This window comes from Bubalus bubalis, chromosome 21 (assembly GCF_019923935.1).
Source record: "Bubalus bubalis isolate 160015118507 breed Murrah chromosome 21, NDDB_SH_1, whole genome shotgun sequence".
NCBI lineage: Eukaryota > Metazoa > Chordata > Mammalia > Artiodactyla > Bovidae > Bubalus > Bubalus bubalis.
Genome location: NC_059177.1, coordinates 20879647 through 20902092, shown reverse-complemented (window position 1 = coordinate 20902092; position 22446 = coordinate 20879647). Strand labels below are relative to the sequence as shown.

Genomic DNA, 22446 nt, shown 5'->3' with positions numbered 1-22446 from the left:
TGTTAACATCATGCACTTTAATAAGAGAGTGGTAGAAGCAGACCTAAAGTGTTGGTAATGTCACTTGAATTCCAACATCAGTCCTTCTGCCAGTACATGGCGTGACCTTGATCCCTCTTTCTTCAGTTGTAAAGTGATGAGGCTTGAAGCTGAGCATCCACAGGGGTCTTCCCATGTTGAAATTCTCTGAACCTAGATTACTAGTTTGCTGGTGTGCTTTTCTTACTCAGAGATTAAGGTCATTCCATGAAATCTGATTTAACTGTGTTTACTACACTGCCTCATTTCAGATACCACACATGTCAACTGGAAATTGCATATCTCACAGAGAGGAATACTACTTTGATGGAGAGGTAGTGTGGCTGGCACACAAATTGGAGGGGAAAGGACTTAGTGAAGTTCAGATCCTTTTGCATTTGTTTGTTTAATTCAAGGAAAGGAATGTGGTAGAGGCCAAGTGATTGATGGGGAGCTTCAGAGCTCTGGCTGCTGCCTGAGTATGGCTCATCAATTCCAGAAAAGATTTCCCATTTAGCTGGGTATATAGCCTCATGGCAGACAGCTGCCAGCACAGCTGGGGCACCAACCCTCGCTCATCACGTGGGATGCAATAAGAATTGTTCCTAGCTGGTAATATTCATGCCCATCTGTTTAGATAACTCCGTATCCTCCTGGACACCAGTCAGCTCCATCCTCCTGTACCTCCCTCTGACCTCTTCCCTTCCATGGCACCACCGGCCCTCCCCCTCAGCCCCCAATCTATTCTCAACCATGCTTGTTTCTTTATTTTTTTCCAGAGGTCCTTTCTGTTTGGATAGCACCATGCTAATCTCTACATAGTCTTAGGAAATCGCCAGATGTGTGTCACAGTTAAAATTATATAATCCTGAAGCCAGGAAAGAGCAGAAGACAACATGTAGCCCACTCGGCTCATTTCACAGACTGGGAGACTAGGATTTGGAGAGGTCACCTCAGTCTCCGGTGTTCATACCAGTCTATAACAGAGAAAACAGTTGGTGTTTCAGGCTGAACTGTTTTTGCCTAATGTGCTTCTGGAATTTTTTTCCAGTGACTCGGGTGCTTCTCCCAACATACTTCTAGAATTTTCTGCCAGCGGGCTTGGAACCAGCGTTCATGACGAAATATTAACCCTTATCATCCTGGACACCTTCCAAAGTGTTATTGTGAATGGACCATGCTGAAGACCTCCTTGAACAGAACTGATAAGGACAATATCTTTGCTGGAAATCTGTATGACTATCACTGGCAAGAGAGAAATTGTCTGAAGAGAATGTTAGGGGTCAATAGGTCCTCTAAACATTTAGGAAAAACTTGATTCACTCGATGAATCAAAAGTCATTGGAAAAGAGGGAGAAAGTACAATCCTGGGATGCAGAGGGCCAGGATTTATTTATTCCTGCTTCCCTTTCTTTCTATATTCTTCTTTTCTGCTCAGTCTTGTCTCTTATTACCCTCCTGTCCTTTCTTTTCTTTGCCTTGTTATTCCACTTCTCAATTCTGTTCAGAATTCTCATTTTTTTTCAGACTCTCTTCTGGGCAAGAAGAGTCACTTCCTGTTTGGAGGTGGGACTGAAAAATGGATCTCATGGCAAAGTGCCATGACACTTCCTGTGTAAGACCATTAATATCTCCTGAAAGCCACATGCCAGATGGCGCTGGTGGTAAAGAACCTGCCTGCCAATGCAGTAGATATAAGAGACACGGGTTCAATCTGTGGGTTGGGAAGATCCCTGGAGGAGGGCGTGACAGCCCACTCCAGTATTCTTGCCTGGAGAATCCCATGGACAGAGGAGCCTGGCAGGCTACAGTCCATAGGGTGGCAAATAGTTGGATGTGACCGAAGCAACTTAGCATGCTCTTAGTACAAAAGCCACATAGACCCAGAGCATCATTCCTGTTCAATAATTTCATGCCCCTGGTCACGTAGGCTACACATTCACCTTAGACATCTCATTTAATTTCCACAACAATCCTGATATAGGGATAATTATTCCCATTTGACAGGTGAGAAGAGCAGACCTATAGTTGCCAAGTTGGGGTATATAACTGTGAAATCTGTCAGCATCTGAGATGGCTGTTAGACTTGAGGCACTGTACCAAACTTGAATCTCCACATATACCACTTAGAAACTTGTTACAATGGCGAGCCTGATCCCCTAGATCTGGAATAGAAATGGATATTTTGTTCTTTTAGAAAGTTTCCATGTAATGCTTGAGCTGCAGCCATTGAGCAAACAGCCTTATACCACATCATGCGTTTTCTTAGTTTGGAAACTTCCGTCTTGGAAGACAGTGACAGTGAGAGTTGCTCAGTCGTGTCCAACTCTTTGCAACCCCATGGACTGTAGCCTGCCAGGCTCCTCTGTCCATGCAGATTCTCCAGGCAAGAATACTGAAGTGGGTTGCCATGCCCTCCTCCAGGAGATCTTCCCAACCTAGGGATCAAACCCATGTCTCCCGCATTGCAGGCAGATTCTTTACTGTCTGAGCCACCTGGGAAGCCCTATGTCTTGGAAAGTATTTGGGGATCCCATATAGTCCCCAGATGTTAACTGTTGCCTTTATCTTGATGAACTTGATCAAGATCTGTACTGCTTGAGAGCCTGTAGGAAAACCACAGGATATAACTAGAACATGATTGGGTTTGCCATTTCATGACCAGTGAAGGAAGTAGCTCATTCTTAAGAACTGAGAACTCCTTAAAGGGTATCTGAAGATAGACAGGGTTGTGCTGCACTGTGCTAAGTCACTTCAGTCCTGTCTAACTCTTTGTGACCCTATGGGCTGTAGCCTGCTAGGCTCCTCTGTCCATGGGATTCTCCATGTAAGAATATCAGAGTGAGATGCCATGCCCAAGGGATGTTCATGACCCAGGACTCGAACTCGAGTCACTTATGTCTCCTGCATTGTCAGGTGGATTCTTTACCACTAGTGCAAGCTGGGAAGCTCTAGGTGGGGTTAGTTCTCACCTGTCCCTAGTGAGACACTGGGTCTCAAATAAGAATCTCCCTGAATTCATTATTTTTGGTTCAGTCCCATCGCAGAAGAGCTCTAGTAGAAGTGACTGCGTGATGAATACCAAGGCTCCACAATTATCTGACATCCCCGCTTATAAGATAAAGTACAGGGAGCAAACTCTGGATGAAATGTCTGGGACTCAGCATGTGGTGTTGATATTTATAAGAAAGAATCTAGAGAGACAAGGTGGAGGTTCTATCAGATCCTGAGGAGCATTGCTGTCCTGCCTGAGTCAACACAGTCTAAATGATGCTCAACAAAAGAAAAGAATGAAAAAAGAGGCTAACATATATCAGCATGAGCCCAGCCTACTAAACAGCTTGGAGACCAGTATTTCCTTTGCTACTTGATAACATTTGATTTTCTAGAGGCTGAGCTTATATAGGCTGAGGAGCCCTAGGAAATACTTTCTGAGGAAGAAAAAGATTTTGACTTTTTTCTATTTTTAAACCATATTCCCAGAGGCAAGGCAGATGAGCCAGAATAGGGAGCAGTTTTGAGCTTATCAGTAGATGGGTCACGATGGGTCCCTGCTCTTTCTGGCTGAACCTTTGAGGGTAGAGGGCCACCTTACACATAATGTGAATGTCCATGCTTCATTATTCTAGCTAAGCAGCCAAGTTTTAGAGTGTGTAGATAAACTCTTTGCCTCACTCTTGGAGAATTGGTGTTTACCTGTTTATGTGATGGGAAATATATGGAAGATTAAAAAAAAAAATCGGATGATCTTTATGATCCACAAAACTGAGCATCCTGAACTCATAATGACGTGGAGTTGAGAGCAGTTTAGAGATGTCCATACATTGTGTTTCACTTGTGTTACTTCCAGCTATTCCTCTACTGCCACCCTGCAGTTTTTCCCTACTGAAATAGTTCCTATTCCTTGGGTTTATCATGTACTTTCACATCTCCATGTTTAGCTGATAAAATTTTCATCATTTAAAATCCTACCTCATCAACTGCAACCCTTCTACAGCTAATTTGTTTTCTTTCTTCTGCTATTTTTGTTGTTTTATTTTTAAAATTTATTCTTTAATTGGAGAAAATTGCTTTTTAAAAAATTTCAAATGTAGAGTGTTGTAATTTGACATCTGTACATTATGGAGTGATTGCACTGTATGTAGTCTAATTACCATCCATCACAGTAATGTTGACCTTCTTCACCCTTTTGCTCATCCCCCAATTCTATTCCCCTCTGGTAATCACAAACCTTACCTCTTCATCTATGAGTTTGTGTTTGTTTGATTTTGGTTGGTTGGTTGTTTTTTTGGTTGTTGTTTTTTTAGATTTCAGGTATCAGTGAAATCATATGGTATTTCTATTTTTCCATCTGAATTCTTTTAGAGTAGTACTTTCAGGGCCCATCCATGTTGTTGCAGATGTCAGGATTTCATTCTCCTTTGTGGCTGAGTACTATTCCCTTGTGAATACATACATATTCTTTATTCATTCATCAATCACTGAATACTTGATACAACAATCACTAGGCTGTTTTCATTTCTCAGCTATTATAAATAATGCTGCAGTGAACTTAGAGGTACATATCAGTTCAGTTCAGTCACTCAGTCGTGTCTGACTCTTTGCAACCCCATGATTTGCAGCAAACCAGGCCTCCCTGTACATCACCAACTCCCAGAGTTTACTCAAGCTCATGTCCATTGAGTTGGTGATGCCATTCAACCATCTCATCCTCTGTCCACCCCTTCTCCTCCCCACTTCAATCTTTCCCAGAATCAGGGTCTTTTCAAATGAGTCAGTTCTTCACATCAGGTGGCCAAAGTATTGGAGTTTCAGCTTCAGCATCAGTCCTTCCAATGAACATTCAGGACTGATTTCCTTTAGGATGGACTGGTTGGATCTCCTTGCAGTCCAAGGGACTCTCAAGAGTCTTCTCCAACAGCACAGTTAAAAAGCATCAATTCTTCAGTGCTCAGCTTTCTTTATAGTCCAACTCTCACATCCATACATGACTGCTGGTAAAACCATAGCTTTGACTAGATGGACCTTGGTTGGCAAAGTAACATCTCTTCTTTTGAATATGCTGTCTAGGTTGGTCATAGTTTTTCTTCCAAGGAGCAAGCGTCTTTTAATTTCATGGCTGCAATCACCATTTGCAATGATTTTGGAGCCCCCCAAAATAAAGTCTGCCACTGTTTCCATTGTTTCTCCTTCTATTTGCCATGAAGTGATGGGACCAGATGCCATGATCTTAGTTTTCTGAATGTTGAGTTTTAAAACAACCTTTTCACTCGCCTCTTTCACTTTCATCAAGAGGCTCTTAGTTCTTCGCTTTCTGCCATATGGGTGGTGTCTTCTGCATATCTGAGGTTATTGATATTTCTCCCTGAAATCTTGATTCCAGCTTGTGCTTCATCCAGTCTGGCATTTTTCGTGATGTACTCTGCATATAATTTAAATAAGTAGCATGATAATATACAGCTTTGATGTACTCCTTTCCAATTTTGAACCAGTCTGTTGTTCCATGTCCAGTTCTAACTGTTGCTTCTTGATTGACCTGTGTACAGATTTCTCAGGAGGCAAGTCAGGTGGTCTGGTATTCCCATCTCTTGAAGAATTTTCCAGTTTGTTGTGATCCACACAGTCAAAGGCTTTGGAATAGTCAATGAAGCAGAAGTAGATGTATTTTCTGAAATTCTCTTGCTTTTTTGATGATCCAGTGGATGTTGGCAATTTGATCTCTGGTTCCTCTGCCTTTTCTAAATTCAGCTTGAACATCTGCAAATTCACGGTTCATGTACTGTTGAAGCCTGGCTTGGAGAATTTTGAGCATTACTTTGCTAGCGTGTGAGATGAGTGCAATTGTGCAGTAGTTTGAGCATTCTTTGGCATTGCTTTTCTTTGGGATTGGAATGAAAACTGACCTTTTCCAGTCCTGTGGCCACTGCTGAGTTTTCCCCATTTGCTGGCAGATTGAGTGCAGCACTTGAAAAGCATCATCTTTATATATGCGTTAGTATACTGTATTGGTGTTTTTCTTTCTGGCTTACTTCACTCTGTATAATAGGCTCCAGTTTCATCCACCTCATTAGAACTGATTCAAATGTATTCTTTTAATGGCTGAGTAATACTCCATTGTGTATATGTACCACTGCTTTCTTATCCATTCATCTGCTGATGGACATCTAGGTTGCTTCCATGTCCTGGCTATTATAAACAGTGCTGCGATGAACATTGGGGTACACGTGTCTCTTTCCCTTCTGGTTTCCTCAGTGTGTATGCCCAGCAGTGGGATTGCTGGATCATAAGGCAGTTCTATTTCCAGTTTTTTAAGGAATCTCCACACTGTTCTCCATAGTGGCTGTACTAGTTTGCATTCCCACCAACAGTGTAAGAGGGTTCCCTTTTCTCCACACCCTCTCCAGCATTTATTACTTGTAGACTTTTGGATCGCAGCCATTCTGACTGGTGTGAAATGGTACCTCACATGTATACCTGTGGTGGATTCATTTTGATATTTGGCAAAACTAATACAATTATGTAAAGTTTAAAAAATAAAATAAAATTAAAAAAAAAAAAAAAAGAAAAGCATCATCTTTTAAGATTTGAAATAGCTGAACTGGAATTTCATCACCTTCACTACCTTTGTTCATAGTGCTGCTTCCTAAGGCCCACTTGACTTTGCATTCCAGGATGTCTGGCTCTAGGTCAGTGATCACACCATCGTAATTCTCTGGGTCGTAAAGATATTTTTGGATCACTCTTCTGTGTATTCCTGCCACCTCTTCTTAATATCTTCTGCCTCTGTTAGGTCCATACCATTTCTGTCCTTTATTGAGCCCATCTTTGCATGAAATGTTCCCTTGGCTTCTCTAATTTTCTTGAAGAGATCTCTAGTCTTTCCCATTCTATTGCTTTCCTCTATTTCTTCACATTGATCGCTGAGGAGGGCTTTCTTATCTCTCCTTGCTATTCTTTAGAACTCTTCATTCAAATGGATATATCCTTCCATTCCTCCTTTGCCTTTAGCTTCTCTCCTTTTCTTAGCTATTTGTAAGGCCTCCTCAGACAGCCATTTTGCCTTTTGGCATTTCTTTTTATTGGGGATGGTCTTGATCCCTGACTCCTGTACAATGTCATGAACCTCCATCCGTAGATCTTCAAGCCCTCTGCCTATCAGATCTAATCCCTTGAATCTATTTGTCACTTCCACTGTGTACTTGTAAGGGATTTGATTTAGTCATACCTGAATGGTCTAGTGGTCTTCTCCATTTTCTTCAATTTAAGTCTAAATTTGGCAATAAGGAGTTAATGATCTGAGCCACAGTCAGCTCCCGGTCTTGCTTTTGCTGACTGTATGGAACTTCTCCATCTTTGGCTGCAAAGAATGTAATCAGTCTGATTTCGGTGTTGGCCATCTGGTGATGTCCATGTGTAGAGTCTTCTCTTGTGTTGTTGGAAGAGGTTGTTTGCTATGACCAGTGCATTCTCTTGACAAAACTCTGTTAGCCTTTTCCCTGCTTCATTTTGTACTCCAAGACCAAATCTGCCTGCTACTCTGGTGTTTCTTGACTTCCTGCATATACCTTTTCAAATTATTGTTTTTGTTTTTTCTTTGGAAAATACCCAGAAGTGGATTGGATGGGTCATATGGTAGTTCTTGGAGAAGGCAATGGCATCCCACTCCAATACTCTTGCCTGGAAAATCCCATGGACGGAGGAGCCTGATAGGCTGCAGTCCATGGGGTCGCTGAGGGTCGGACATGACTGAGCAGCTTCACTTTCACTTTTCACTTTCATGCATTGGAGAAGGAAATGGCAACCCACTCCAGTGTTCTTGCCTGGAGAATCCCAGGGATGGGGGAGCCTGATGGGCTGCCGTCTATGGGGTCGCACAGAGTTGGACACGACTGAAGTGACTCAGCAGCAGCAGCAGCATGGTAGTTCTGGTCTTAATTTTTAGAATAAAAATTATTTATTAGTTCCACGTGTGTATGTGTGGTGGGGGGAGGGAGTCTTTAGGGTTCTTTCTGTGTAGTATCATGTGCTGTGCTATACTGCCAGTTTTATTTCTTCTTTTGCATTTTTGATGTCTTTTCTCTTGCCTGATTGTTGTGGCTTAGACTTCAAAATGCTGGGTGCTTTTTTCCCTATACCTATTGAGAAGATTTTGCAATTTTTATCTTTCCTTTTGTTAGTATGGTGTGTCACTTTGATGTATAAATGTTGAAACATCTTTGCATCCTGGGAATAAATCCCACTTGACTGTGGGATGATAATTTTAATACTGAATCTTATTGTTGAATTTAGTTTGCTGATATAGTTGTCTCTTGAATAATGCAGAGTTAAACGTACTGACCCTCAGCACAGTCAAAACTTTGTGTATAAATTACAGGTAGCCTTCTGTAACTATAATTATGTATCCATGAATTCAACCAACTTTGAATTTTGTAGTCCTGTAGTATTTACTATTGAAAAAATCTGTGTATCAGAGGACTCATGAAGTTGAAACCTGTATTGTTCAAGAGTCAACTGTATTTTTGGGGGACTTTTATATCTATGTTCATTAAAGATACTGGCTGATAATTCTTTGTGTGTAATGTCTTTGCCTGGCTGTGTTATCTGGGTAATGCTGGCTTCCTAAAATGTGTTTGGAAGGCTTCCTCCCTCATCAGTTTTTTGAAAGAATTTGTGAAGAATAGATTAGTAGTGGGTCCCCTTCACCTATGGTCCATGTGGTTTTTTTTTAAGGTTAGCATTAAAAGTTTTATTTATTTATTTATGTTGGCTGTCACGTGGCCTGTGGATTCTTAATTCCCTGACCAGGGATTGAACCCATGTTCCTTGTAATGGAAGTACAGATTCTTAAACACTGGATCATCAGGGAAGTCCCTGATTCATGCACTTTTAAATGTGGTATTTTTACACTGATTTTCAGGTCCAATGTGTCTGCATGCAGGCCCTTTAAGAGGTGTTCTGTTATTGTTCCCTGCAATTTTTTAGTTTTCTTGAGCATATTGCCCATTGATTTTCAAAGCCAAATTGATTTTCAGTTCCAAGTCTTTTGGGAGCTCATCCCTCTTCTGCAGCATCTAGGAGTCAGCATTCCTGATGTGTAGCTCACAGACCTGGCTTCTCAGCAATAAGAGTCATACCTATGTGATCACTTTCGATTGTGGATCAGTACTGTTGGGGTGTGGTTTTTCCTTTGATGAGACCATTTTCTGCCTCTCCTACCCATCTTGATTCTGTCTCTTCACCCTTTTTGTAGAGGTTGTATTCATCTAGTTTTCATCCAGAGGTAATTCTTAAGTAAGGTAGTTGTAGCTTTGTTGTGTCTGCAGGAGGTCTTGAATTCAGGATCTTTCTCTGCCACCTCTTGAACTCGTGTGGCAATTTCTTATAAAGTTAAGCATACACTTTCCAAATGTCTTAGGAATTCCACTCCTAGTTATTTACCTAAGATAAAGACATGTACCACACAAAGACCTGTACTCCTACTCATAATACCCTCAATTGGAGGCATTCCAGATGTTCATCATCTGCTGCTGCTGTTGCTAAGTTGCTTCAGTCATGTCCGACTCTGTGCGACCCCAGAGACAGCAGCCCACCAGGCTCCCCTGTCCCTGGGATTCTCCAGGCAAGAACACTAGAGTGGATTGCCATTTCCTTCTCCAATGCATGAAAGTGAAAAGTGAAAGTGAAGTCGCTCAGTCGTGTCCGACTCTTAGAGACCCCATGGACTGCAGCCTACCAGGCTCCTCCGTCCATGGGATTTTCCAGGCGAGAGTACTGGAGTGGGTTGCCATTGCCTTCTCAGTTCATCATCTGGGGCATGGCTAAACAAATGGCTTGAAGTCACTCAGTCGTGTCCGACTCTTTGTGACCCTGTGGACTGTAGCCTACCAGGCTCCTCTGTCCATGGGATTCTCCAGGAAAGGACACTGGAGTGGGTTGCCATTTCCTTCTCCAGGGATCTTCCCGACCCAGGGATCAAACTTGGGTCTCCTGCATTGCAGGCAGATGCTTTATCGTCTGAGCTACTAGGGAAGCCCAAACAAATGGTTTACATTCCTACAATTGAATACTACTTGGCAATTAGATGGGCTTCCTGTGTAGCTCAGTCGGTAGAGCATCTGCCCACAATGTGGGAGACCTGGGTTCAATTCTTGGGTCAAGAAATTCCCCTGGAGCAGGAAATGGCAACCCACTCCAGTATTCTTGCCTGGAGAATCCCATGGACAGAGGAGCCAGGCGGGCTACAGTTCATGGGATCACAAGAGTCAGACGTGACTTAGCGCTGTCTTTCTTTCTTTCTTTGGTAATTAGAAGAACAAACTACTGATGTTTCTAACAAAATGGATGGATTTCAAAGGCACTATGTAACGTCACAGAAACTAGACACAAAAGACTCTATATCCTCTTACTCCATGTATATGATACTGCTAAAAAGGCAAAACTCTAGACATGGAACCCAGATTAGTGATTTCTAGTGATTGGGGTTAGGGGGAAGGAATAGACAGCAAAAAGGCACAAAGACACGTTTCAGGGGTTCAGGGCTTCCCTTGTGGCTCAAACGGTAAAGCGTCTGCCTACAATGCCAGAGACCCGGGTTCAAGCCCTGGGTCAGGAAGTTCCCCTGGAGAAGGAAATGGCAACTCACTCCAGTATTCTTGCCTGGAAAATCCCATGGAAGGAGGATCCCAGTAGGCTACAGTCCATGGGGTCACAAAGAGTCGGACACAACTGAGTGACTTCACTTCAGAGGTTATATGACTGTGTATGTTTGTAGAAATTGATTTACATATCTGAAAAGGATGGATTTTACTCTCTGAAAATTCCTCAATAAACATAACTTAAAAAAAAAATCCTGGATGACAAATCACCTCTTAGACATAGTCATTTACAACAATAGTACTCCAGTACAGTCCTCCAATATAGCATGGAGCATATCACACTTGAACACATATACACATCACTTGGAGATCATGGTAGAATGTAGATCCTGATTTATTATATCTGGAGCTGGGCTGGAGATTCTGACATTTTAAACAAGCTTTGAGATGTTGCATGTACTGCTGGGGTGCAGACCACGCTTTGGTGGGTAACTATAAATCATGCAGTTTGCTGTCTTGAAGTCTTAAGTTCTTAGTAGATGAGTAGTTTGCCCAGGGGATCCTGGATGTTGAATATTGCCTTTCTCTTGAGCACTTTGGTCAAGTCCTGTACTTCTACTTGAGAACACATAGGAAAATCAGATAATATGATGCTATTTTTCTATACCTCCTTTCCCTAGTCTACTGTGAGCATCTCAGGTTCAGAGTTTGTATTGTTCATCATTTGCTTTTTTACACCTGACCACTGGCTCCCAGTGGACATTCAGAAAAGCCCCGTGGAATGGATGGTTGAATACAGGAACACCACAGATTATAAACAGTGAGGTAGCTTCCCCAAACAGTAATAACTGGAGGAATCCCAGGCTGTAGAGCAGAGTCTGTGTCCATTTAGTGCAGGAACAAAGTTAGACCAGACACTATAATCAGTGCACATCTCAAGTTAACTGAGGCTTGCCATCTCTAGGTGTGTGTGTTCTCCTAAAGTCCCCCATTTTCTCTGGCATAAGCTGCCTCCTAGTCTTCTCTTCTACATTCTGGCCCATTGTCTCATATTTGTCACTGTTTTCATTGGCCTGATGATTGTTGAGATCTGTATGTCTCAAGGTTGTACTAGGGACCCGTGTTCAGTCTGGATTTCCCATCATTTTAGGAATAGTTGATGTTTCTATGCATGGAGCTTTTTGTTGGAGTGGTCTTAGGTCAAGGCTAATGTGTATGGGTGGGCTTCCCAGGTGGCTCAGTGGAAGAGAATCTGCCTGCTGATGTAGGAGATGCAGGTTCAATCCCTGGGTTAGAAAGATCCCCTGGAGCAGGAAGTGGCAACTCACTCCAGTATTCTTGCCTGGGAAATCCCATGGACAGAGGAGCCCAGCTGGCTACAGTCCATGGGGTCGCAAAGAGTTGGGCATGCCTGAGCACACACACAAATAGTATAGGTGGTCATTTAATGGACAGTCCTTGGTCAACAGACCTACATTGCAGACCTAGTTTCACCAATAATTCTTATCATACTTTAATCAAGTCATGTATTATCTCGAAGCCTCCATTCCTCATCTGGAAAATAGAGAATCAGGTGAAATCAGGCCAAGTTGTTCTTCATTCCTAAAAGTCCGAGGTTTGTGACTCACAGAACCATACCCAGTTTGGCTCTAAGTAATAGGAAGTTTTAAAATAGCTTAATAGCTTGACTTCTGCTTATTTCTGGAGAAGGGAATGGCTGCCCACTCCAGTATTCTTGCCTGGAGAATTTCATGGACAGAGGAGCCTTACAGGCTATTGTCCATGGGGTCACAAATAGTCAGACAAGACTGAGCTACTAACACTTTTACTTTCTGCTTATTTAATTGGGTAAAACCCAACTTCAGATGGTTGGTGTCCCCAAAATGATTAACTCCTTACATATGAGAATAGGATTTGCTAGGTTACCTCACTGTTTTTATCTTCTATGTGCCCAGCAGGTTTATTCAAGAAAGAAAGCCTTGTATGAAAATAATTCTCAAAATAAGGCCACTTGCAGGAACTCTTCTGGCCATGCTAATTATTGACTTCAACCTTGCATGCTTTCAGATGGACAGCTGTGTATGAATATTAATTTTTCTTTGAGGGCTTTTCAAAAAGATTTTCTTCAGTAGTTTTGTTTTCACAACACAATCAAGAGAATTAGTGCTTCTGACAAAACAGCAGTTAAATGTATTCCACATCTCAGCGTGTAAAGTGGTGAGCAGTTTCTGGAAACAGGATGTTGCTTTAAATGGACTTAGTTTCCTTTGTCATATTATTGATTGAATCAGTTATGATCTCAGCTCTTCCCTCTTTTCAAACAGTTTCACTTAAGAATCTTTTTTTCAACTTTATTTGTTTTTTGTTTTTTTTTTTTTTTAGGTGAACTGAATGTAGGTCTTAGTTTTATTTATTTAAAACATTTTTATTGGAGTATAGTTGCTTTACAATGTTGTATGATTTTCTGCTGTACAGAAAAGTGAATGCGCTATCTGTATTTGTGTGTATACACACACATGGACACACATATATCCCCTCTTTTTTGGATTTCCTTCCCATTTAGTCACCACAGAGCACTGAGTAGAGTTCCCTGTGGTATACACTGGGTTCTCATTAGTTGTATATGTTATATATAGTAGTGTACATATGTTAGTCCCAACCTCCCCATTCATCCCACCCTCCCTTTCCTCCCTTGGTGTACACATGTTTGTTCTGTACATCTGTGTCTCTATGCTTTGCAAATAGGTTCATCTGTACTATTCCTCTAGATTCCACATGTATGCATTAATATATATTTGTTTTTCTGACTTACTTCACTCTGTATAACGGTCTCTAGGTCCATCCATGTCTCTGCAATGGCACAATTTCATTCCTTTCCTTTTAATGTCTGAAGTACCACATCTTCTTTATCCATTCTTCTGTTGATGGACATTTAGGTTGCTTCCATGTCCTGGCTGTTATAAATAGTGCTTCAGTCAACCCTGGGGTGCATGTATCTTTTGGAATTATGATATTATCCAAGTATAAGCCCAGGGGTGAATCATATGATAGTTCTATTTTCACTTTCTTTTAATGTTACCTTTCCAGGCAGCCCAGATGTTCTTTCTTGCCCACTCCAATAACTTATATTACTTACAGATCCTAGTTTTTCCAGCCTTTATTCTGATAGTTCATTTTTGCTCTCTCTTACATGTTGATTTTATTTGTATATCTTTCTGCTGTAATTTTCTGTACCATCTGGTTAGGATGTGTGGCAAACATATAACTTGACCTCAAGAGATTCATGTTTCCTAGCCAGGATTACATTTCCCAGCATCCTGTGTATCAGGTGGGACTGTAAGACTAGTTCTAGTCAATGAAATATGAGTAGAAGTGGTGTGTATCTTTCCTAAAAAGATTAAGAAGCAAGCTTGCCTTCTCCATGGTCTTTCCTTGCTGTCTCAATATGAAAGGCTTGAAGGAATAGAGGAAGATGGGGCCACAAATAAAAATGAAGTGGTCCTGATGCATGGAGGACCATATTGAAGGCCATCAGATACACCAACAACGGGCTATCCATGAGAAGGAAATAAATTTCTGTTCTAGTCCATCATCGAGATTTCAGGGTTTATCTGCTTTGGCAGCTCACATTACCTCAATTAATACAAAATGTTACCAGATCTGCATCTTTAATCGCAGGTTTTTATCTCCTGTTTTCTGCATGATGATTTATCTGAAGTTAGAGAAAATCTGATCCTTACTTAACATGCTAATGAGGGATACCTGAGTGAATCTTAGATCACTGGGGCTTTGGGGCTGTATTGCGAAATTGGTGGGCAAAGAAAAGTACAGTGTAAGAAATTAAATGATAAAATTTTGAGTAGGTGCCACAGTTACTGGGATGATTTGTTAAAGTTTTATCAAAGAAAGGCATAAAGGATTAAACACTGATGTGGTTGTTAGGAATCAAGTTTGGATCTTCCTGTTCTCAGATGTGTCACAGTTTTGCTCAGGTAGAAAAATCTTCTGGGTTATTTTAAATTTGTGAAAAATGGGTGAAGGAGATTATACTTGATATAGGGGAATAGTGTCATGTGGGTACAACAGAATGAAACAGAGAGTTAGGGAACAGGGAGAAGACCTAGATTCTAGGACTGGCTCTACCCCTGTGTCTCTTTATGTTGGTCTAGTTACTTAATTGATCTGTGCCTCAATTTACTTATCTATAAAATTGGTGTAATAGCACTTTCTTGTATTGTTGTAACACAGAATGAATGATAAATTACTTACATGCTTATTAACACAGAGCCTGGAATATTGTGTCAAGCGTGAACTGTTTATCAGTCTATTTTTAAGCAAGGTTGGTATATGACTGTAAACATGTTGGCATGGGTCCTCAGCACCTACAGCAGTGCCTGGCACACAGTGTTACTGGGAGTGCTACTCACTCAGTCGTGTCTGACTCTTTGCGATCCCATCGACTGTAGCCTGCCAGGCTTCTCTGTCCATTGGATTTCACAGGCGAGGATATTGGAGTAGGTAGCCATTCCCTTCTCCAGGGAATCTTCCCGACCCAGGGATCAAGCTCAGGTCTTCTGCACTGTAGCAGATTCTTTACTGTCTTTGCCACCAGGGAGGTCTTTCACACAAGGGTTCAATAAATAATGGTTACCTGAAAGAACAAATACACAGTTTCTATTCTGTTTTTCTTTTCAGGTACTATTGTATCGTAAGCATTTTCTTATACATTATTTGCAAAGATGATTTTAGAATGGTTGCTCTGATCAATATTTAATAAACACATTTAGATCTTATATATCCAATTGTGGGCTTCTCTTCAGTGTTGGCAGCAGGTAATCACTTTTTCTAAAGATGCTGATGTTGAGCAATATATTTCTGCAGTTTCCCTTAGGGCATTATGTCTAGATCCTGCAGCATATGCTTTTGTACACTGTCAAGGGTGGCAAAATTGTCATCCGTTGCAGGTGAGTTAGATTACTGGACATAGTCACAAGTCACTCCTGACCAAGTTGTTGAGTATGAAGAATGATTTGACTTGATGGGACACTAAAGAGCCTGTTGCTGCTGCTGCTGCTAAGTCGCTTCAGTCGTGTCTGACTCTGTGCAACCCCATAGACGGCAGCCCACCAGTCTCCCCCGTCCCTGGGATTCTCCAGGCAAGAACACTGGAGTGGGTTGCTATTTCCTTCTCCAATGCATGAAAGTGAAAAGTGAAAGTGAAGTCGCTCAGTCGTGTCCGACTCCTAGCGACCCCATGGACTGCAGCCCACCAGGCTCCTCCATCCATGGGATTTTCCAGGCAAGAGTACTGGAGTGGGTTGCCATTGCCTTATCCAAAAGAGCCTAAGGTTCCATAAATTAAAAAACGACTGATTTCAGAATGAGAAAACTCCAAAATTGCACCAAGCAGAAGAAATCATATTGGAACAAACGGGAAGCCACACAAGGTGGCTGTTTTGGAAGAAGGCTTCTTTTGAATGTATATCTTCCACAGTTTTAAATCATGCATGAGGTTGGTGGAAAAACATTCAATTTTAAAGACATATTTCTTGGTTCAACTTTCATACAGTTTGCCTCTCAAAGTAAGAACTCTTTGGTTTTTGGGCTAAAAATGCCTGTAGGGGAACTCTGTTGATAGCTGAATAGAGAATGTCTTTATCAGTAGTTTCTGGTTTCCAGAAGGTTAAATGATTGAGAAAATTAGAATACTGCCACACGAGACTGTCAAGAATAGATATTTAAATTCCTACTATTTGATGTTTGATTCTACGTAATAAAATGACGGTAAGACCTTTATTTTCTAGGAAACAAAAACTTAAGGAGTGACCAACAATATCATTTTCAATGTGTGATGGCTTATAATAAAGTTTAAGATCTTGGAGATTGCTAGGTAGGGTTTTTCCATTGCCTGATACTCATCGCCATCTTTAGAAATTACTTGTATTCCTGCAACACTTAGCAGTTTACAAAGACATCTCATGTTCTCTACACTACTTGATCCTCCCCACACCCTCGGTAGGTGTGTTGATCTCTAATTTTCAGATGAAATAAACTGAGGTAGAAAGAGCCTATGACTCGCTAAAGGTCAGTCAACTAAATACTTATTCATCTGGAGCACTAAATACCAACCAACCAGGGACACTAAAAGAAGTTTGCAGTATACTTCTCTAATATATTTTGAAACATCTGACTGTTTTGATTTACTGGTTTTATAAAACTGGCTTTAAAAGACACAAAATAACATAAAATCTTACCTGGACCATATTTAGAGAAATAAGTAGGTAAAAGCAATGGATGTATTCGCTTTGCTTGATGGCTAACTTCATCAGAACACAAATACTTGGATTTGATAACACAGAAAGGGTACCCACTTCACCTTTCTCATTTTAAATTGAGCATGCATAGTCTTTAGAATTGATTCTTAAATTCACTTCCTCTCTAGGTTAGATACATTTTATTGTATCATCAGATGAGAGTAATTTATTTATTTTTTTATTGAAATGTTTGATGGATCTATTTAGAGAATGAGATATTTTAAAATGACATTTATTTGACACACAGTTTTGTCAAAATACAAAGAAAATTACCCCTGGACACAAATTGTATGTTTCAGTTGGTGAGAACGTTGATCAACAAGTGATTGTGAGCTTAAAAGTCTTTTCAGCCTCACCCCAACCCTTTTTATTAACCTCTACTCTTTTTTCTAAAAACATAGACACAGTCCAGTCATTATGTGGACAAGCACTACATTTTAAAACGTAGGAAATGGGACTTCCCTGGTGGTCCAGTGGTTAAGACTCCATGCTCCTGATGCAGTGGGCACGGGTTTGACCCCTCGTCGGGCAACTATTATTAAAATCCTGCTGCATGGCACGGCCTCAAAAGATTTATCCTAAAATGTGGGAAATTGAATAGTATATAAGCTTTCTTATGGTAGAGTAAAAGCCATTTTGTTATGGGAAACAATAGTTTTTCTCTTCAAGAAATAATTTCAACTGCAGTGGAAGCTTCCCTTTTCTGTTTCATAGAGCTGATGACGACTACATTCATTTCACAAAGCCACGTTGCTTTAAGAATATTGGGAGAAATTTTTCTTTGCCTTGAATGCTTGATTTGAAAACATCATCTTTCCACAGGGGGCTTCCGTGATAACTGTAATGCTTTGTTTCTTGGAAAATAAATGTGAAGCACAGATAACAAGATGCTGGGATTAAGTAGATTTTATAGCACACACATGACTGTTATTTTTAAATATGTCATAACAATTTGTTTGAAATTGCACATTTTTCTTCCTATGAAATTTTCATCATAATAAAGAATGCTAACCCAAATATCCAGAAATTAAGAAAAGAATGAAATTCCTACTCTCAACAGCTTTACAACCATGATGACATCAGGTGATGGTAATTCAGATAGTCTGATATGTATGTGCGTATTGGCATCATTTAATTAAAATACATAAAATGTGTCCCAGTTTTTAATTTAACATATCATATGCATTTTCTCATTATTATGCATATTTTTTCACAAATATCAACTTGGCTGACTGCAGAATAGAAGTTTCAGCTCCTTGTACCCTTTCCTGGTTGTTGCTGCTGCTACTGCGAAGTTGCTCCAGTCGTGTCAGGCTCTGTGCGACCCCATAGACGGCAGCCCACCAGGCTCCCCCGTCCCTGGGATTCTCCAGGCAAGAACACTGGAGTGGGTTGCCATTTCCTTCTCCAATGCATGAAAGTGAAAAGTGAAAGTGAAGTCGCTCAGTCGTGTCTGACTCTTAGTGACCCCATGGACTGCAGCCTACCAGGCTCATCCATCCATGGGATTTTCCAGGCAAGAGTACTGGAGTGGGGTTCCATTGCCTTCTTTCCTGATTGTTACTCATGTGAATTTCTATTTCATCACTGCAAGTAATGCTACCACAGGGAGCTGTGAAGACGGCTTTCCTCGTGTTCATGATTATTTTCTTATCAGTTTGGCGTCTTGCTTCAAATGACTTGTGACATCATCACATGTGTTTCTCATTCTGGAGAACTTATCTAAGCAACTTCCTCACCTAAACTGTCACCAGGCCAGCAGCTGCCCGTTACTGAGAAGCTGGGCTCAGATGTCACTGCTGCTGATGGGTTGAATTGTGTCACCCCTCCCTTATCCCTCCCTGCAATGGAAGATAGAAGTCCTCACCTCTAGTACCTTTGAATGTGACTTTATTTGAAAATACTGGCAAAACTTCAGCAATATAGCAGATTTGGTTCCAGACCATCAAAATAAAGCTAACTTAACAGTAAAGGCAGTCACACAATTATTTTGGTTTTCCAGTGCATATAAAAGTTATGTTCACAGTATACTGTAGTCTGTTAAGTGTGCAATAGTGCTATGACTGGAAAAATATACATTTCTGAGTTAAATATTTTATTGCTGAGAAGTTCGAGCCATCTTCTGAGTGGCCACAAAACAATTGCCTCCAGTTGTTAAAAAAAAAAAAAAAAAAAGGCAGTGTTTGCCAAGCATGATACGAAGAAGCACGGTAAAATAAGGGATGCCTATGTAGTCTGTGCAGGTGTAATCAAGTTCAGATGAGCCCTTTAGGACTGGTTTTAATCCAGTGACTCATGTCCTCATAAGACCAGGGAAATTTGGGCACAGAGACACACAGAGGGAAGATGGCCACGTGTAGATGGAGGCAAAGGTTGGAGTTACTTTGTCATAGAGAGCCCAAGCCAGGAACACCTTTGGAGACCACCCTGGTGATCCACTGGCTAAGAGTCCATGCTCGCAAAACAGAGGGCTAGGGTTTGGTCCTTGATCAGGGAAAATCCCATAGCCAAAGGAGCCTGGTGGATTACGGTCCATGGGGTCTCAAAGAGTCTGAAGTGACTGAAGCGATGGTGCGTGAGCACAAGCAGGGAACTAGATCCCAATGTTGCAGCTAAGACTCGGTGCAGTCAAATCAATCAGGAAAAAAAAAGTACCACCTTTGGCTTCCGGAAGTTGGAGGAAGCAAGGAAAGACCCTCTCCTAGAAGGATTGTGGCCCTACTGTCAACTCAGTTTCTCTCCTCCAAAACCGCGAGAATTAATTTGTGTTGTTTTAGACTCCCCAGTTTTTGGTATTTTGCTACCTCAGCCCTAGGAAACAAGTCTTTGGAAACACCTAGGAAACACCTAATTAGTGTTGTTTTAGACTCCCCAGTTTGGGGTACTTTACTACTGCAACCCTAGGAAACACCCTTCTTCCTGGAGTGACATGCACAAGCCCCTATCCCACAGTGTTGGCATTCTCTTACTCTGTTTTATTGTCTTCACAGAAGTCTGTGAACTGCTCCTGTTCCTTGTTTACTGTTCATTTCATATTTGGTCATTGGCCTCTTCATTTAATTTTTGTTTGTTTTCCCCACTGGAAAGCAGGGGCCTTATCTGTCTTTCTGTATTGTCCTGCAAACACCTTTGCCATACCGGCTGGTGAGTGAAAAGTATTGAAACGTGATTTATGCTCATTTGGCACTGCTGTGCACCCCAGCCCTCTGATCAGGTGACCGGACACCTTCCTTCAATCTGACAGCAACATTGTTTTGTAAGTGGTGACTGTGGATATCTGAAAGGTTGAACTGTGAAAACTGGTATTCAGCACAGGGCACTGTGGAGGCTGGTGCCTTAGTCAAGGAGCTTAAGGTGTCAAGAATAAGGATTGAATTACATCCAAGGAAAGCAGTGGAAGAGTCCTTTCTTCTCTCTATCTACTGGATCTTCTGTGATACAAAAATGTCAACAGTTGAGGCCAACAGAGGCCCTTCTTCCCTTGTCACTGTCCTTGGTTTTGATGTTACTGTGGGAGGAGAGATATTCAGGGAGTTCTTTGATAACCCCATTCTCACTTGGTTCCTTCCTTTTGACCCACAGAATGTCCTTGCAGTCTGTGCTCTCACTAACAGGACTGAATCGCCTTCTGCAGAAGGTGGCACATGAGGTGTCACTATCAGACTTCTGACAAGGTGGTGAGAAAGAAACATTTCAGTTCGACCCATTCTTGGGGCAAAGTTTTCTATTCCTGGAAAAGATATGATACATGGGAAGGGGAAGTAACAAGAGGGTGGGACTATTGTGGAGAGCCCATCTCCCCACCCCACTAAGAGTCCGGATGTTCTCAATTTAATACCAGAAAACTGCAGGGAAGTGTGGATACCTGGAGCTGTCTTCCTCCTTGAGAACCCCTGGTCACCAGTGGGCAGGCTGCATTTATCTATGTAGGAGTGATACTCTTTTCTACCCAGACTCTTCCCAGTTTCCCATCTGACTCATCCTAGTATAATCCCCTCTCTGCAGCTTGCTGAATTGAAGATGGCATGAAGAGAAAGCTGTGTTGTTGATCAGTTGAGAGGATACAGAATCTCTTTCATCCCACCCATTGAGCTAGAGCATCAGTAGAAACCATCATTGGCATTATGTTGGCTTTAACAGATGGTATGTTCTTACTAAGATCTATAAGACATCATATCAAAATGCATGACTGTTACTTATCATCTAAATAATAATACCTGGTTCCTAGCAGATGCTTTATAAGTACAATTTGGATCAAGAGTGGTGAAATCTGCTGTTCTTTTTTTCTTGGGGTTTGTTACGTCCATGGGTGCTCTGAAATGGGCGCTGATTTTGTGCTGATGTCGTCCCACTTTGGAACTCATCTCATTTGCTAATGAACGGTGCATATTTAACAGAGAACTTCTCTAGGGCAAAGAGAGGGACAAAGCCACCTGGGTGGTGAGTCCACCCGTGTTCTTTCAGTTCGGTGGTCTATCAGCAGAGCCAAAGATGAGAAACAGGTACATTCTTCCAAGCCATTCTTTACAGAAAAGCTAAAGTCAAACTTTCAGAATGTTGGATCATGCCCCTCACTGTGTAACGCCCCAGTGGTTTTCCAAATCACTTGAAATGAAAATGTCCTGACCATATTCTGTAACCTGTATGATCTGGCTCCTGCCTAGTTGTCCAGTCTCATCTCAAGCCTTTTCCTTTTCTCTATATCAGAGAAACTAGTCTTCCTTCTGTTCCATGAACCGAAAGCTTATTGTGTTATAGCTCTTGCTGTTTCGTCAGTGTGTTCCTGGGGTGTCATTGGAAGGTTGCAAGCAAGGGAGGGCCATGACTTGTTTGACAAATGGATGAATGAATTTGCAGTGACTAGTAGGAGTGGAAGAGGCTTAGCCCTTCCAGCCCTTGTGTTATGGCACCTTTTCACTTAAAATAACTAAAAGTCACTATTTGTTAAATCAGTTCAGTCAAAGGTACTTGAGTCTTATGTTCCCAGAAACATTGAACTTAAAAAAGAAAAGGTACCAATCAAGGGCTTTCTGGTGGCTGTTTGAGTAGACTTGACTCCTTGACATCTTGAATGGATCTTCAAAAACTGTAACTCAGAAAACACGCCACTGGTGAGACAGTCCTTACCCAGGGCTGTTCTCCTTTCAGTACCTGCACTGTAGCAAGATGCCCCTCCAGGTAGACGCAGCAACATTTAAGCACTTGACAGCCAGGAGGGAGATCTGAGGATTCTCAAGGAGGTAAGTGTTGAGGCATCACACTATAGATGCGCATTTAGAGTCATTCCCATCCAGCAGCTCATTCAGTTTTATGAAGCACAGAATTTGATAGGAATAGTCCCAACAATCTGTACCTCAGGCAACAGTGGAAGATTTCACTATTTAACTGGGATTATTAAGTTGCTTTGTCACTGACTGTGGATCAAAAATGGCTGTTCATGACAACTGCAGAAGCTATGTATTGAATTGGTCATTCCCTCAGCTCTCAGAGGTAGGTTGGTGTGGAATCAGACCTGCTAA

General features: G+C 41.5%; 1 protein-coding gene across 33 annotated transcripts in view; it reads left to right on the top strand.

The window, feature by feature from the left end:
• The window catches only part of LOC123330947, a 419147-nt gene that overhangs the window by 96401 nt on the left and 300300 nt on the right, over positions 1 to 22446 (top strand). For 2 of the 33 annotated variants that reach the window (XR_006547280.1, XR_006547270.1), the window contains exon 4: positions 1070 to 1642. The exons of 30 other annotated variants lie outside the window; for them this stretch is intronic. The gene's annotated coding sequence lies outside the window, so the exon portion shown is untranslated. Of the gene's footprint in view, positions 1 to 1069; positions 1643 to 18165; positions 18293 to 22446 lie in introns of those variants that run through there. One more of the 33 variants, XR_006547276.1, reaches the window with a different exon arrangement.